The sequence below is a fragment of the Portunus trituberculatus genome, chromosome 43 (assembly GCF_017591435.1).
Source record: "Portunus trituberculatus isolate SZX2019 chromosome 43, ASM1759143v1, whole genome shotgun sequence".
Lineage (NCBI taxonomy): Eukaryota > Metazoa > Arthropoda > Malacostraca > Decapoda > Portunidae > Portunus > Portunus trituberculatus.
Window position 1 is genome coordinate 18,121,690 of NC_059297.1, and position 17,500 is coordinate 18,139,189.

The window sequence follows — 17,500 nt, forward strand, 5'->3', positions numbered from 1 at the left end:
TTCTATTAATACCACTACTACTAATACTACCACCACCCTCACCATCACCACCAACGCAACTATAACTATCACCATCTCCATTCACTGCTCGCCAAAATATGTCCGCGTGTGGCTCACATAATGTATCTAACAATACGCAAATCAGATTTTCTTGCAACCGTCTAACAGTTAACTCCTAATAAATGTCATTGATCTCTGTCTCCAACGTATTCCACAGACCAACCCACAGTCCCTCCCTACAAGGTCCTCGTCATTCCTGTCTATTCCTATGCATTCCTCTGTAAGCTCCCGACTGAGCGGCTTCCCCCCATGCATTTGCTACCAATGAACGATGACTTCCACTACAATTTATTTCAACCGCGTCAGTCGGGAACACACGAGATTCTTTTAAGTTTACAACCACAATAAATGCACCACCTGTCAGTGTCGCCACATGGGTTCCTTCACCGCATTCTCTCATGACGCACGGAGAAAATAATGATGATAACAGCAATAATAACAGCCATTCATCAAAGTCACTCATAGATTTGCTCAGAAACACGATATATGCTATTAAATTTAAGTGTCGACATGCCTGTTTGTGTGTGTGTGTGTGTGTGTGTGTGTGTGTGTGTGTGTGTGTGTGTGTGTGTGTGTGTGTGTGTGTGTGTGTGTGTGTGTGTGTGTGTCCACGGCCGCCAGCCCATCAAAAGCAGTGAGAATTTTAATGTAAGAAGGAAAGTTAGACAACGGAGGAAGAGAAGCAGGCGAATAGTGAAGAGAAAGGCAGACGCAAGGAAGAACAAAAGACAGTGGAATTTAGGACTGGAAAGGGCAGAGTAGATAATGAGCTAAATAAAAGAAAGAAAAATCACTTAAAAAGAGGAGGGAATGTTTACAGAGAAAATACAAGAAAAGTTAGAAAACCTAGGAGAAAAGAACAAGACAGAAGAAGAACAACAACAACAAGAACTAGAAAAGAAGAAGAAGAAGAAGAAGAAGAAGAAGAAGAAGAAGAAGAAGAAGAAGAAGAAGATTAAAAATGGAAAAAAAAAAAGATGAGATGAAAAAGAGAATGAGATGCGAAGGAGAAAAAGGAGGATGAATATGAAGAAAAACAGAAGAAGAAATAGAAAAAAGAGAATGAGATAGAGGAGGAAGAGAAGAAGAAAGAGGAAATGGAGGGTGAGTATGAGGAGGATAAGTAAAAGGAGTAAAAGGAAAGAAAGGAAGTGTAGGAGAAAAATGAAGGAGAGAGAGAAAAAATACAAAAAGAAATGGAATCTAAAGGTGCGGCACTACTCTGCATGTGCGTGTGCGTATGCGTGTGTGTGTGTGTGTGTGTGTGTGTGTGTGTGTGTGTGTGTGTGTGTGTGTGTCAGTTTCCTAATGCTTTCATCTCCTTGCGGGCATCACCACCTGGAACTGGCCACTTCACTCCAGCCCCTCCCTGTTACTCCCTGGTTCAAGCAAGTATTCATGAGGCAAGCCACGTGATGAGTAGAACGCACAGAGACTGACACTTTGCGGGGCGTCATGCAGCTGTTGCTCACTCGGGCCAAATTACACCTTTTGCTAGAGAGTATTAGGAGATGCTCAGGCTGACTAGTTACTTCTCCCGCCACAGACACCACCGCCATCACCACCACTACTACCACCATTACTACCTCGATGCTGTAGGATGCAAGTCTACGTGATATTTTTGTTTTATTTATCTACTATGTACATGTTTTTTTTTCCTCGATTTTCATGTACGTTTATTTAAATCTCTCTCTCTCTCTCTCTCTCTCTCTCTCTCTCTCTCTCTCTCTCTCTCTCTCTCTCTCTCTCTCTCTCTCTCTCTCTCTCTGTCTGTCAGCTTCATTAGGAGACCGGAAGACCCCAGACAGGTAAAAAGGAGGAAAAAGGGAAAGGGGGCGGTTACCTGTCTTTCCCAAACCTCTCCCCTGACACCTCGCCTTCATTCTCTCTCTTCCATTTTCATTCAATTGGCTTCACTAATTCGCCATACAAAAGACTTCCTACCTCCACACTCGATTCTTAAGCACTTTCATTACTCAACGTCAATTTCTTATTTTACCCTCGCTCGCTCTTTTTTGTGGTAACGGTAAAAGTTCGTTAAGGTTCACCAAGTATTCCACTGTTGCACTATATTTATAAGTTTTTTTTTTATTTAAGATTTCCAGATTATTTTCCAGTGATAATTAATCTTCACTATAAAAATGATGAATTTAAACTCTCGGACTGCTTCATGGTTTTTGTCCCTCATAAAAGAATGACAAGAATGAGTTTTTGCAAAGATTAGTGTCAAGAAACCTCCGAAACTAAATTATCCAACCTATATGGAGTGCTCTCTCTTTATTTACTTATTTTTCTTTCCAAGAGCAGCTATTTAGCTAACGGCAATGACTATCTTTATTTCTTCGTGTCAGTGGCTAGATTCCTTCTCAGCTATAAGAAAAAACAAGAACACAATATCTCATCCACAGCTACATCACAATAGAGAAAGACATTCACCATAACTGAACACCACACTGGAGGAACACGCCCCAGACATCTATCAATCCTTCTGTAACTAAAGAGAGCCAGAGGTTCAGGCAGCAGCGGTCGCCTCCCACCTCTGAGCCACCAAACCCACTGCCCTCAATTGCAAATTCAACACCGCAAGCCACTACTCATATTCTCACCACCAGCGAATCGCATCGACAACACCAACAGCACTCCAGCATTACTCTAAACTAAAGGCCAATGCGAGCCGCCGACTGTACCTGCCGCCCGCCTGTCACTGCGCGTTCACCGCCTTGGCTTACACAGGACGTGAACTGAGGCCAAAATATAAACAACATAATAAACCAGATTTTGCATTTATTCTTGGTGACAACAGCTGAATTATTGAGGTGAGATGACGATAAATATATAAGGTGCCTTGTATCAGACCACCCAGATGCGTCTTGAAGCTCTCACTGCAAAGAGGAATTCACCATAGTATATTTATTCCCCAGGGTCGTATCCTTAAACAAAGCCTTTGTTTTCTGCCTTAATGTTTACTAGATATGTGTGATTTTATGTAAATTAGCTTGAAAGTCGTCTCTTCATATTGTATTGTTTATGTTAGTGAATGTTAACCTTTACTTGTATGATTTCTTAATAGCAATTAACTTTGAAAACAAATATTTCAAAGGTTTATCACTAATGTTAAAGAGCATACAAATGATTAGTTAGGGTTTCATCGATATTTCTTTTCTCAAAGTATTGGTGCAGATTTATTGCCAAACTATCACTCGATTCATTGGAAAACAACAACTTCTATTGTAGCCAGTTAATGGAAACTGAGATAACACAGTATAAAGTTTAAAAATTTGCCTTGATCTTACGTAATGTTTCGTCGTTGTTGGCGTAATCATAGTAGTAGTAGTAGTAGTAGTAGTAGGTGTAGTGGTGGTGGTGGTGGTGGTGGTGGTGGTGGTGGTGGTGGTGGCAGTGGTGGTGGTGGTGGATGGTCATGGCAGTGGTGGTGGTGTGGTGGTGGTGGTGGTGGTGGTGGTGGTGGTGGTGGTGGTGGTGGTGGTGGTGGTGGTGGTGGTGGTGGTGGTGGTGGTGGTGGTGGTGGTGGTGGTGGTGTGGTGGTGGTGGTGGTGGTGGTGGTGGTGGTGGTGGTGGTGGTGGTGGTGGTGGTGGTGGTGTGGTAGTGGTGGTGGTGGTGGTGGTGGTGGTGGTGGTGGTGGTGGTGGTGGTAGTGGTAGTGGTGGTAGTAGTAGTAGTTGTTTTTGTTGTTGTTGTTGTTTTAGTAGTAGTAGTAGTAGTAATAGTAGTAAAAGTAGTATGTAATGACGATAACGGTGACGATGATGATGATGAAGATGGTGATGATGATGATGATGATGATGATGATGATGATGATGATGATGATGATGATGGCGATGACAATGAAAACAATAACATCAGTGATAACAAAAGCTGCCCCCTCCTGTCAGCATACCAATAATCTAGCACACTATGTGGAATCACAAAACCTTGAAACACTCGAGTGAATATTAACATGAACTAAAGATAAGACCAGTTTGACTCGCCTCCACTGAACATTGGGGCATTATTCTCCACACTTTATATGCACGGACGTTCACAGCGGCACCTCAAGCATGCACTGAAACTATAATAATAATAATAATAATAATAATAATAATAATAATATACCTGAGTCAAATATTCATGCTGCTCCAGTTTCTTTTCTTTCTCTGAACAGTTTTAGATTTTACTTCTCGCACAACTCAATGGTAACTGATTTGTGGATTGGTTTATTGATTAGTTTGACGCCTTCACTGTCAGACTATTTATTTCCACAGTCACTTAAGATATTTTTTCTTAAGCTTTCTTTGTACTACACTTTCTTAAATGCAGCTTAGAATAGTTGATGCTTTATTCCCTCCTCTCTCTCTCTCTCTCTCTCTCTCTCTCTCTCTCTCTCTCTCTCTCTCTCTCTCTCTCTCTCTCTCTCTCTCTCTCTCTCTCTCTCTCTCTCTCTCTCTCTCTCTCTCTCTCTCTCGTGGCATCAGATAAGCAAGGCAGGTGACTGAGGCTTTATCGTCGCCTTATCTCTAACATGCCATGGCTACTGAGGACTGGAGGGAAAGGCACAGGAAGGGAAGAAAAGATTGGGAGAATGTGAAGAGAAGGAGAGAAGGCACGAGATGGATTCCTGGATAAACCGAGGACAGAAAGACGGAAGGGTCAACGCAGCAGCACCACACGAGGAAACTGACATACCAACACTAACAAGGAAGCAGAGGACTCAAGGCCACTTAGGATCCATATAGGGCAGTGTTTTCTATGCGTGTACAAGTGAAGAAGGTAAGGCAGAGAGGGGAAAGGAAAGGAGAAAGAAAGACGTCATCAGTTCCATCTCACCACTTAGTCAGCTTCCTGTTACGAGGTAAGGTGAGGTAGTGAGTTTCCAAAAATATTTCCTGACGGGATTCCTGGGCCGAGTTGTGAGAATAAGAAGGGATGAGAGGAAAAGAGAGTGTGAGTGTGTGTGATGGGGGGAGGAAAGGACTGTATTCTCGAAAAGTTTCAGTGTCTCACCTTCTAACAAAAGTTAAAGTACTATTCATTATTTTCATAATTTTGCTGATAATTCATTAAAGATTCAGCTGGAGTTATAATAAAAATAAGAATCGAACTAATAATTTCAGTGGCCTTTGAAAATACATCTAATGAAAATCAGATAATACCAGAGAGAGAGAGAGAGAGAGAGAGAGAGAGAGAGAGAGAGAGAGAGAGAGAGAGAGAGAGAGAGAGAGAGAGAGAGAGAGAGAGAGAGAGAGAGAGAGAGAGAATCTAGGGAGGTGAACTGGTCAGATTAACCGCTTTGAAACACACAATTACCTTAGGAGACTTGTGGAGGGTAGGGAGGAATGGAGGGAGAGTGGGAGGGAAGAAGGGAGGGAGGGAGGGAGGGAAGGAGGGAGGGAGGGAAGGAGGGAGGGAGGGATGGAGGGAGGGAGGAGGAACTGAAAGAACATAAGAAGGAGGTTAGATATGGAGGGTCAAGGAGGGAGACAGAACGAAGGGAGGGTGAATGGAGGAAGAGGGAGTGAGGGAGGGAAAAATTGCTGGGTAAGGAGGGAAGAAGACAATTAGTGACAAAGACGAGGAAGAGGATGAAGAAAAATGAAATATAGAATAGGTTCAATAATGCGTAAAGGTAATAGTAGTGATGGTAGTAGTAGTAGTAGTAGTAGTAGTAGTAGTAGTAGTAGTAGTAGTAGTAGTAGTAGTAGTAGCAGTAGTAATAGTAGTAGTTGAGAAGAAGAAGAAGAAGAAGAAGAAGAAGAAGAAGAAGAAGAAGAAGAAGAAGAAGAAGAAGAAGAAGAAGAAGAAGAAGAAGAAGAAGAAGAAGAAAATAACAATAAAGGAAAACGAAGAATAAAAATGCAACAATACCAGCTCAGTAATACCATCAGTAACAATAGCAACAGCACCAGAAACACAAATAAAAGGAGTAAGGAAGGCACAAGTATCAAAGCTAAGATGCACGCACCAAGCACAAAACAGGCAGGGCACCCAAGTGTACACGCCAGCACGCCTTGTAACAGGAAACCGCAAGTAATAATCATCAGGTGGCCAGCTCAAGGACGCCAGGCACCACCACCACCACCACCTCCACTACCAGCATAGCCACGGCAAGACCAGTAAAGCACAACAAAGAGAAGGATAGTATAGTCCAGCTTTACAACACTTCCATTAATATCAACATCGCTAACCAAAGGCAGTGGTTCAACAAACAGTGAAGGAACTACTATTAAAGACGATGCCTAATAAGTAACAGCAAAATGAAAGTCAGACCTAAATGGAAACGTAAAAAAAAAAAAATAAAAAGAATAATGTATGTAAAATGTCACACACACCGTAAAAGAAAAAAAAAACAAAATACATAAGTGAAACGACTCCTCCACAAGCAATAATAACAACAACAACAACAACAACACCAATGAGTCATCAGAAAACAGAGCTACTGTAGGGAAAAATTTATTAATTACAGAATATGGAAAGTCTGACTAAGATAAATAATGAACGAATGTTACATAAATATAACACCAGCCACAATGAATAACAAAAATAATGATGGACAAAATTACTATAAAAGAAAATATCCAGTTATTAGAAGCAGAGAGAGAGAGAGAGAGAGAGAGAGAGAGAGAGAGAGAGAGAAAGATAAACTCCCGATATCATAAAATAACAAAAAAACAAATATAAACCGGAATAAACACTAAAAAAATAGAGAAAAACAAAAAAACAAATACCCTCATCGCGCATAATCACGAATAAAACAAGGAGAAAGTCAAATCCGAAGCACAAATGAACACAAATGAAAAATAAAACAATAATAATAATGTTTAAATGTCACAAGCGCCCAAAAATAAGAAAAGATAAGATCGGAGTAAACTTTCTTCTTAGTCCTGGTTTGTCAATAAGAAAATATGTGGCCACGCGGAGGCTGGGCTTTCTCTGAGGGCACCTGTCCGTCGGCCGCTAATTACAGGTGTGGCGGCAGCCTTACCTGGAGCCTAATTATCTCAGAAGACAACACACCTGCACGAGTGGCAAGAAAAGATATTACGATTGATACTAAACGCCTTTTGTCGCCTTGAGTGTAGGCGTGGTGGTGGTGGTGGTGGTGGTGGTGGTGGTGGTGGTGGTGGTAGTAGTAGTAGTAGTAGTAGTAGTAGTAGTAGTAGTAGTAGTAGTAGTAGTAGTAGTAGTAGTAGTAGTAGTCTAGTAGTAGTAGTAGTAGTAGTAGTAATTCTAGTAGTAGTAGTAGTAGTAGTAGTAGTAGTAGTAGTAGTAGTAGTAGTAGTAGTAGTAGTAGTAGTAGTAGTAGTAGTAGCACCACTTGTTGTTATTGTTATTACATTACTGCCGTGTGTGTGTATATGTGTGCATATATGTGTGTGTGTGTGTGTGTGTGTGTGTGTGTGTGTGTGTGTGTGTGTGTGTGTGTGTGTGTGTGTGTGTGTGTGTGTGTGTGTGTGTGTGTGTGTGTGTGTGTGTGTCTACGTGCCTGCGTGGGCAGCTGAAAGTTTACTTGTATTAATGAATATTGACAACACTACACCCACATATAGACACACATGGCTACACTTGCCTCACTTTCTGCATATGTGTGTAAGAATTCATGTATTTTCTCACCTTTAAGAGTTAGAATACCCTGAAATTTTCCTTCATTAGAGTGTTGTGTAACTCACGTCAACTGCCTTCTCCTTCCCTCCTTTCCTCTCCTTCCTTCTCTCTCCCAGTGGAGCTAAAATTGCTAGAGAGAGAGACATTTTTCCGCTGTTAGATAAATCTTATAATGACACGTCACTCAGAGGAGGAGGAGGAGGAGGAGGAGGAGGAGGAGGAGGAGGAGGAGGAGGAGGAGGAGGAGGAGGAGGAGGAGGAGGAGGAGGAGGAAAGGTAGAGGAGGAGATGGAGAAGGAGGAAGAGGAAGAGGAGGAGGAGGAGGAGGAGGAGGAGGAGGAGGAGGAGGAGGAGGAGGAGGGAGAGAGGAGGAGGAGGAGGAGGAGGAAGAGGAAGAGGAGGAGGAGGAGGAGGAGGAAGAAGAAGAAGAACAGGAAGGGAAAGAGGAAAAATAAGAAAAGAGGGAAGAAGTGAAGGCAAGAAGAAGGAAGAGAAGAAGGAAGGTGAGTAGCAGAAAGAAGAAACATTACTCACCTCTCCTCTCTCTCTCTCTCTCTCTCTCTCTCTCTCTCTCTCTCTCTCTCTCATTTTTCCCCGACAGGTTACTTTTATCTCCTCCCTTTCTCTCCACTTTTCTCCTCCCTCTACCTGTCCCCTACATAATCTCTCCATCTCCCCTCTTTGCTCCTTTAACTCTCCCCCATTCTGTCTGTTTGCTTCAGCCTTGTCTCCTTTCTTTATCCCTATAATCCTCTTCCCTCCTTCATCCCCATTTATGCCTTCCTTTCTTCTTCCATATTTACCACAATCCCTACTCATCTCTCTCTCTCTCTCTCTCTCTCTCTCTCTCTCTCTCTCTCTCTCTCTCTCTCTCTCTCTCTCTCTCTCTCTCTCTCTCTCTCTCTCTCTCTCTCTCTCTCCGCAGCCTCCGACAACCCATTACTTCTTTAATTGTGGTAATCTTACTGATAATTGCCTTGCTTCCTCCGCCAGAAGGAAATGGAGGGAAGGAAGGAGAGAGAGAGAGGGAGGGAGGAAGGAAGGGAGGGATGGAGTGAGGGAGGAAGGGAGAGGATCAGAAACAGGTAGAGGAAGGAAGAGAGTTCGAAGGCAGAATAAGACTCTTAATGTCAGTCAAGAGGTTTAGAGCGAGAAGAAAAATATGTCGAATTCTTACGTCATGTTTTAACAGTTAATGTTTCTTTTTCTACTGCCTTTTCTTCTTCTTCTTCTTCTTCTTCTTCTTCTTCTTCTTCTTTTTACCATTAATATTATTAGTACTGATCTTGTTTTTTATTGGATTTGTTATTAACATTATCACTATTATTACAGTAGTACAGTAGAAATAGTAGTGATGGTGGTGGTGGTGGTGATATTATTATTATTATTATTATTATTATTATTATTATTATTATTAGTAGTAGTAGTAGTAGTAGTAGTAGTAGTAGTAGTAGTAGTAGTAGTAGTAGTAGTAGAGTAGTAGAGAGAGAGAGAGAGTTCTCAGAGAGAGAGTGGAGAGAGAGAGAGAGAGAGAGAGAGAGAGAGAGAGAGAGAGAGAGAGAGAGAGAGAGAGAGAGAGAGAGAGAGAGAGAGAGAGAGAGAGAGAGAGAGAGAGAGAGAGAGAGAGAGAGAGAGAAAGAGAAAGAGAGACAGAGAGAAAAATAAAAGCAACCACAACATCACAACACAAAGCAAGAATGAAAGTACTCTATCAATACACAACACGATTTTCCTGCACGATGAAGTAAAGGGAAAGTTGGTCTGAGAAAAGAAACTGATACACTGACTCACACTGAACGCTGAGAGGGAGGGCGAGGCTGAGCGAAGCTATAGGCGAGGCTGGGCGAGGTGATGCTGGTGGGTGAGGCGTGGCAGGGCCGGTGGGGTGCTGGCGCTGCGGTCGAGGTGGGCGTGGTGGGGATGATTGGATGGGAGGCGAATAATTGGGGTTAAGGGTGGGGAGAGTGAAGAGTCGGGGTAAGCTCTAATGTGACATGGTGACGATGATGATACCTGTGATGATACTAGGAAATCACTGGTGGTGCAGGAGGTGGTGATGGGAGGTGATGGTGATGTGGAGGTGGATTGACGTGGTGGTGGAAATGTAGTGGTGGTGGTGGTGGTAGTGTTGGTGGTGGAGACGTCACGAGACTTGGGATGACTGGTACAAAAAAACAATTAAGGTATGGTTTCACCTCTGCCCTTGGTCTCTCTCTCTCTCTCTCTCTCTCTCTCTCTCTCTCTCTCTCTCTCTCTCTCTCTCTCTCTCTCTCTCTCTCTCTCAGGTGACTCAAACACACATGCCCGTTACATAAACACACTTGCATAAATGGTCACTTTCACTAGTAATATGGCAGTGACGGTTGTGGTGATGTCACTTCCACATTACAGAAATTAAGACCAGATGTAGAATAAAGAAAATAAATAAATAAAGCATCAACAAAAGAAAAGGAAAGGAAAGAAAATAAAGGAATGTAGAGTCAAAGGAATAAAGAGGAACATCAAATCATTCTAATTTCAAAACTGACATCAGAACAGGGTCAGAGGTTATACTATTTTATCGACAATGTGCAAATAATCGCTGGCACCTGTGCTATCTCAGCGGTGGCGGGGACGTGGCGGTCGCGTGACTCAACCCATCTCTGCGGTGTAAGCGTTTAAAAAAGCAGCCGTTCAATAGTTTTTTGTCTCTTCCACTTAAAACGGGAATCAAAATAAGGTACAGCAATACATTCGACTTTTTGCCTAGAGAATAATTAATTTCATGGCGAAGTAGTAGAGAAACAAGTATTTAATTTGAAACACATACTTTAATTGGATTCACAGTAAACCCAGTAACAAGGACTGGCACGTGTAAGCCTGATGAGTTCTTGCAGCTTCCCTTATTTTCGTATGTTGTTATATTCATATGAGTAGCAACTGATGAAATTCTAACCTCAAGGAACTCCAAAAGATGAAGCATATTTATTGATCAGGATGGCAGATAATTATATTATATATGAATGTTATTTTGCTTTGTTTATTTTACTTGTGTTCTGTAAAATGTGGATTTGAATTGATAAAGTACATCACTATCATTAATTCACAATACATGCATGACTAAGTTGAAACTACACTGCCACTATATCAAACGTATGTCCAGTAACTGTAGACTCTCTTACGATATGCTACATGACTTCACTTTATCCATTACATCACTACATTCTTGAGTCAACACCTATCGGGAAATGTATCCTGATTTTTTTATGTTTAGTCTTCATATAAAAGAAAAAAAAATACATCAGCGTCTATAGAAAGTACTCGTCATTAACTTCCACTCACACCATCACCACAACATCCTCATCCTCCTCTTCCTCCTCCTCCTACAGCTACGGCGGTCTCTTCACTAATTTTTCTTCCATTCGTCAGGGGCTCCCATTCTCAACCACCTCGGCTTGCCTCGTGGCTACATAACCGAGTATTTATCACTACACACAACACGAGATGCTTCATTACCAGAGAGAGAGAGAGAGAGAGGCTGCGGGCGTGAAGGAGAGGGCGTGAGGTCATCTGCGGCCGCTCAAACCTCACGCACGTAATGAGGAAGCCAGCACAGGTGACATTACACAGGTGAAGGGGGGAATGGTCTTGGAGGGGAGGAAGTTAAGGAGAGGGTAGAGAGAGAGAGAGAGAGAGAGAGAGAGAGAGAGAGAGAGAGAGAGAGAGAGAGAGAGAGAGAGAGAGAGAGAGAGAGAGAGAGAGAGAGAGAGGAAGAAAAGGTCATGTTGTAAGGTTGGTTAGAAGGGAGGAAGGAAGGGAGGGAGGGAGGTAAGGAGGTAGAGGGAGATATGGGAGGGAGAGAGGGAGGGAAAAAATGAAGACTGTTGATTGTTACCTGTCACGAGTAAGATGAGGGAGGGAGGGAGGGAAGAAGGTAGAGACGGAGGGAAGTGGTGGTGGTGGTGGTGGTGGTGGTGGTGGTGGTGGTGGTGGTATGATGATGATGATGATGATGCACCATTTTTCAGAGCATTATAGTGGCGCATGTCATTCATTACCGTCACAGCCGAAAATAATATGGTCATGTAGAACGGTGATGTGTGTGTGTGTGTGTGTGTGTGTGTGTGTGTGTGTGTGTGTGTGTGTGTGTGTGTGTGTGTGTGTGTGTGTGTGTGTGTGTGTGTGTGTGTGTGTGTGTGTGTGTGTGTGTGTGTGTGTGTGTGTGTGTGTGTGTGTGTGTGTGTGTGTGTGTGTGTGTGTGTGTGTGTGTGTGTGTGTGTGTGTGTGTGTGTGTGTGTGTGTGTGTGTGTGTGTGTGTGTGTGTGTGTGTGTGTGTGTGTGTGTGTGTGTGTGTGTGTGTGTGTGTGTGTGTGTGTGTGTGTGTGTGTGTGTGTGTGTGTGTGTGTGTGTGTGTGTGTGTGTGTGTGTGTGTGTGTGTGTGTGTGTGTGTTTGGGACAATGAGAACAGAGAGAGAGAGAGAGAGAGAGAGAGAGAGAGAGAGAGAGAGAGAGAGAGAGAGAGAGAGAGAGAGAGAGAGAGAGAGAGAGAGAGAGAGAGAGAGAGAGAGAGAGAGAGAGAGAGAGAGAGAGAGAGAGAGAGAGAGAGAGAGAGAGAGAGAGAGAGAGAGAGAGAGAGAGAGAGAGAGAGAGAGAGAGAGAGAGAGAGAGAGAGAGAGAGAGAGAGAGAGAGAGAGAGAGAGAGAGAGAGAGAGAGAGAGAGAATTTCAGGTCACACCCACATATTTTTACTAGCTCGAAAACTTCCAGCTGCCATTCCAGTAATGTAGATAATGTAAATTAATTAGCATTCCACGGATGACGAATAAATATATTACAAGGATACATTTTTTTCTTTCAGAGTATTTTAAGAAGTTCTCATTCCCTTGGAATCTTCTTTACCTCATACACTTTTCTTCATAGATTACGAAAAAAATATATAAACACACTGAACACCATCTTGTATAAGGATACCAGTCATATCTAAAACTTCCACTGCTATTCTATTGTTGCTTTCACATTAAATAGAGTGAGTGAATATTTTTTTTTTCATGATAAAGAATAGTATCATATAATCTGAAGGATAAAAGAGAGAAGGAAGTAACTACCAAAGAGAAGCGGAGACTAGTAAAAACAAAAGCAATAAAGAGTTTTCCTATGTTTGTCCTTTTTTTCTGCCTTTCTTATGTACAAAAAGATAAATATCCAATACATTTTTCTCTTCAATTTCCCTTAATAGTTTCTTAGCGTCTTAGATCTCATACTGTTATTGTTAATGCTACCTTAATGAATAGGCAGTGGACTATTTTAAATCAATAGAAGAAAATAAGGGAAGCTGCAAGAAGAGATCATTCCTTCATGTGTCTCTATGCAGTGTCCTATCACCATCGACTCCTCAGACTTGTCAAGCTTAATAAAACGGACTGATGCAATTTAAAAGCATAATTTCTAAGGACAGCACAGGCAGCAAAATGATTCATCGAGTTATTCAAATGCCTTTATGTCTGTCGCTGTATAAAAGTACGCTTCCTATTTAACCTCGCCTAGAGTTATTCAAATGAAGTAACAAGTCTCGTGCTGTCGCTTGTTGTCAAAGGATGAATTAATACCACTAGTAATGAGGGTGTGGTGAGGAAAGAGCTGCGGACTGCAGACTTGACACGGTGGAGAAAGTTTTATGGGAGGGCGGTGGTCGTGTTTGGTGCTGAAGGTAAAGGTGAGAGAGAGAGAGAGAGAGAGAGAGAGAGAGAGAGAGAGAGAGAGAGAGAGAGAGAGAGAGAGAGAGAGAGAGAGAGAGAGAGAGAGAGAGAGAGAGAGAGAGAGAGAGAGAGAGAGAGAGAGAGAGAGGGCGGGAGAGTGTACTAAGAAAAAATTCGATTAAATACACTGTGCTTTGTGTGTTCTGTCGTTGATAGAACAATTACGAACAATAGAAATGTTTATTTAATGCCACTACCCCCACCACGAGCACCACAACAACAACTACTACTACTATTAAAACTATTACTACAACTACTACTACCACCACCACTTCTACCACCATCACCACTTCCATCGCCGTTTTTACGCTTACGCAACTTCAAACACTCTGATTAAAACTCAAACGATAAGTCTGTTAACATTATAGACGATTTATAAGAGCACGATCCTCTTATTTTTCACTATGACTAGCCCACACACACACACACACACACACACACACACACACACACACACACACACACACACACACACACACACCATATCATTATCCATATTCCGACCCCTTTTCTCCCCTCCCTGTCCCTCCCCTTCTCCTTCTCTGTCATCCCCTTCTCCCTTACTCTCTCCCCCTCCAGTTAATGCCAGTCACCCATATACACCACACCGTCCAGCCAGGCACAGGTGATCGGTCAGCCTATAATTAACTTACCTGCCTGCCCTGAAGGAGTGTGTGTGTGTGTGTGTGTGTGTGTGTGTGTGTGTGTGTGTGTGTGTGTGTGTGTGTGTATGGGTGTATAGGTGTGCGGAGGTATGTATATGTGTGTATTATGTACGTAGAGTTCTTCTAACAATTTATGTCTTAAGATTTCATGTTCATAAAATCGAACTGAAATTTAATGGAGTAATGACGAGTTTGATATGAAGGACTTCTATACATAATGATAGGAGTTGAGGATGTGATGCAAGATACTATTGTACTCTTTGTTTTGTTTTTAATCTGCAATAAGCAATATTTTCAGACATGACATCAATACTATGAGAAATTGTGCATACTAGGTTGGTACATTAGGTCATAGATTTAGGTTAGGTTAGGTTAGGTTAGGTTTAGTTAGGTTTGGTTAGATTTAGGTAAGTAAGAAGGCATGTAGGTAAGTTGATATGCATAGACGTGTGTCATATTTCAAAAAAGTTCGTAACTTCTAAAACTGTTCATTCTTTACTTTATGGTTATGTATACTAGCCAATCGCAATCAATACAAACATGCTTGTTATACGTATTGGCTCCAAACTAACGTTGGAGTGCGGATATGATTGACCCTCTTTATGTATCTCTACATGTATGTATTTCTGTATGAATATCCTCTCCTGGCATGAAGTGTTAGGAGAGAGAAATACCTTGAGGGGCAATGGATGAAAAAGAGAGGAGAGAGGGTGAAACTTACCCACTGATCTGATCAGACCTGAGGGGGAAAGGGAGATTCTTCGGCTGATTGAAATTATACGATGCCAGGCTGTGAGACAGGAGGAGGAGGAGGAGTAAGAGGAGGTTAAGGCGGAAGAGAAAGGAAAATAAATTCACAAAAAAAGCATTGATTTTTTTTTCTCTCTCTCTCTCTCTCTCTCTCTCTCTCTCTCTCTCTCTCTCTCTCTCTCTCTCTCTCTCTCTCTCTCTCTCTCTCCTCTTTCTTTCCATCACACATCTACAGCAGCCCTAATTATTTATCTTCGACTCCTTCATTACACCAACTACATTTACAGCCTCTATAAAATGTCACAGTCGCGACTCATACATTGCAAGAATCCCGCCCAGATAACTCAGCGTCGTGCCAGAGTCAACACGGCGGAAAAGGGTAATAAAGAGCCGGGAACCTTCACAGATCGCATGCCAACCCAAAGGTCCCGGCGAGGAGCGTGACCGTACAGCGACACCTATAGGTTGTTGCCGTGACCATAACTCTGGGAGCCTGGATAATTACGTCAACGATAATGATTCCTAAGAGTGAGAGAAGGAGATAGGGTGAAGATAAAAATTTTATATATGGGTTCGTGTTTTGTTTTCGTGTCTTTGGGTTTTTGGATGTCATGGAGGGGCATTAAATGCTTTCTTTTGTGATTTGTGGTTTGTGTTAAGTCGATGATGTGTAGGATGGCGTGTAAGGGAGTAGACACAGTGAGGGATAGAGTAAAGGTAAATATGTATATATAGGTCCAGTGTTTGTTTTCATACTTTTGAAGATTTTGAATGCTATGGATGAGTATTTCATGCTTTCTTTTATGACAATAATATGTAAAATATTGTGTAGGTGGACCTTGGATCAATAAGAGATAAAAGAACTTAAAAGGAGTAAGATAATAAAGTTATGTTTTGAGTAAGCAAGATTGACCGAAATATTATCTTTGTTTTACAAAAAAATAAAAAAGAGAGAAGACAAATAAAGATAAAAGTAAATGACGAAATAAAAACGTGTAAGTAAAATTTCAGAAATTCAACAGTTAAGACAGGAAAATGTTCTAATAAAAAGACACAGAACAACAGAAAGTACATGTAATGAAGTAAAAAGAGAAATAATAATATTTTCAGGAATATAACAGACGGAAGTGAATTAAAATGAAAACCACTAGCAAGTTGTGCAAGAACAAAGAGAATGCATTTACATACAAGACAAAAGTAAGGAATTCAAAGAATTAGATGATAAATAATGTTAAAAAATTCAATACTTGAGACTAAGCGAGATGCTGATATATTCGTTGATAATGTAATCATGACATTAGTAAAAAGAAAATAAAAACTAGCAAGAAGATGTAAAAAGAATAAGATAAGAAATAAAGAATGAGTTTAAAGGGAATGAATAAGATCCTGCTGAGGGACTGCTAAATTGAATTCAATAAATAGAATAAAGGACAACCCCAATATTTTGGCGCGGCATGGATGTGCAATCAACAGACGCTACACCTCATCGACCTCAACACACCGATATGTTTTTTTTTTTTTTTTTGCTGGGATTAAAATAGACCGGACGCTCCCTTGCTCAATAATGCGTACAGATAAGCGTTGCACGTCTAAGGAAGTCTGGGAGATAAGAGGCTCACTAAAAGTAGTATTCAAATGATTCTCTGAGGCGGTGCTGAATCGGTAACTAATTTTTAAGGGAGCGATAGAAAGAAAAAGTGAAGCTGTCTGCATACAAATTAGTTTATCTCTCCTGGTCCGAAAATAAGTACAATTTTGATACGAGATAAGAGCAGCAGGTAGCCTTTCATTTACTCAGTAATTACATGGTCTTCGTATTAATCTGGGGATAAAACACTACTTGTATTATGTAAAGGTATTTTTTTCGGCTCATGAGAAAAATTTAAATCAGTCGATGCTTCTGGGCTTCCACGAGGAAAGAAGAAATGATTCCTCGCACCAACGGATACTGACAATAAGAATGATAGAAATACAGAGCGTAATCATGATATTCACTGCGAGTCAGCTAGTTCAGGATAATACAAGATACAACAGCGACTTGAGAAGATGAGGTGAAAGGATTATTATTTTGTTGTTTTTTGTTGTTGCAACGACACCCCTGCATAACTTGTTTTAAAAGTACTGAAGAGTTTGCTGGAGATTTCAGGTGAGAGCGCATTATGAATTTTATGATTATGAATTCTATCTTAGTTTAATAATGTAGTGATGGCAACATTAATGAGTTTGCTGTGAAAGAAGAGTATTTTCCAGCAAGGAAAAAGAAAAGAAAAGCAGTAAAGAGTAAGAAACTGAATTACCTTCCTTTTATGTGACTAATAACAATTAATCACACTAAAACATTTGCAAAGAGTCTCTACAAACACCTACTTAAATCAGATTAACTAAAATACAAAAAAAAAAAAAATGCACTGATGTGTCACTCCCCAAACAGTCAGATACTATAAACCAAAATTAGAGAATAAGTATTACAAAATTTCCCTCTTAAAAGAAAAAAATGTACAAGGCATAGAAAGATGGAAGTACAGAATTACGCAAGGATCAAGATATATGGCAGTGCACTGAGACTAACTGAAGCAGCACATTCCAAAAATACAATATAGTGTTCATTATGAATCTTCATGACCACACTATAAGAAGACCAAGCATAACACAGATCCTCCATTCATTTATTGGCTGCTCGTCTAAGCCATG

At 41.2% G+C, this 17,500-nt stretch overlaps 1 protein-coding gene across 7 annotated transcripts in view; it reads right to left on the minus strand.

The window, feature by feature from the left end:
• The window catches only part of LOC123518415 (protein espinas-like), a 514,427-nt gene that overhangs the window by 149,593 nt on the left and 347,334 nt on the right, over nucleotides 1-17,500 (minus strand). The window lies entirely within an intron of this gene.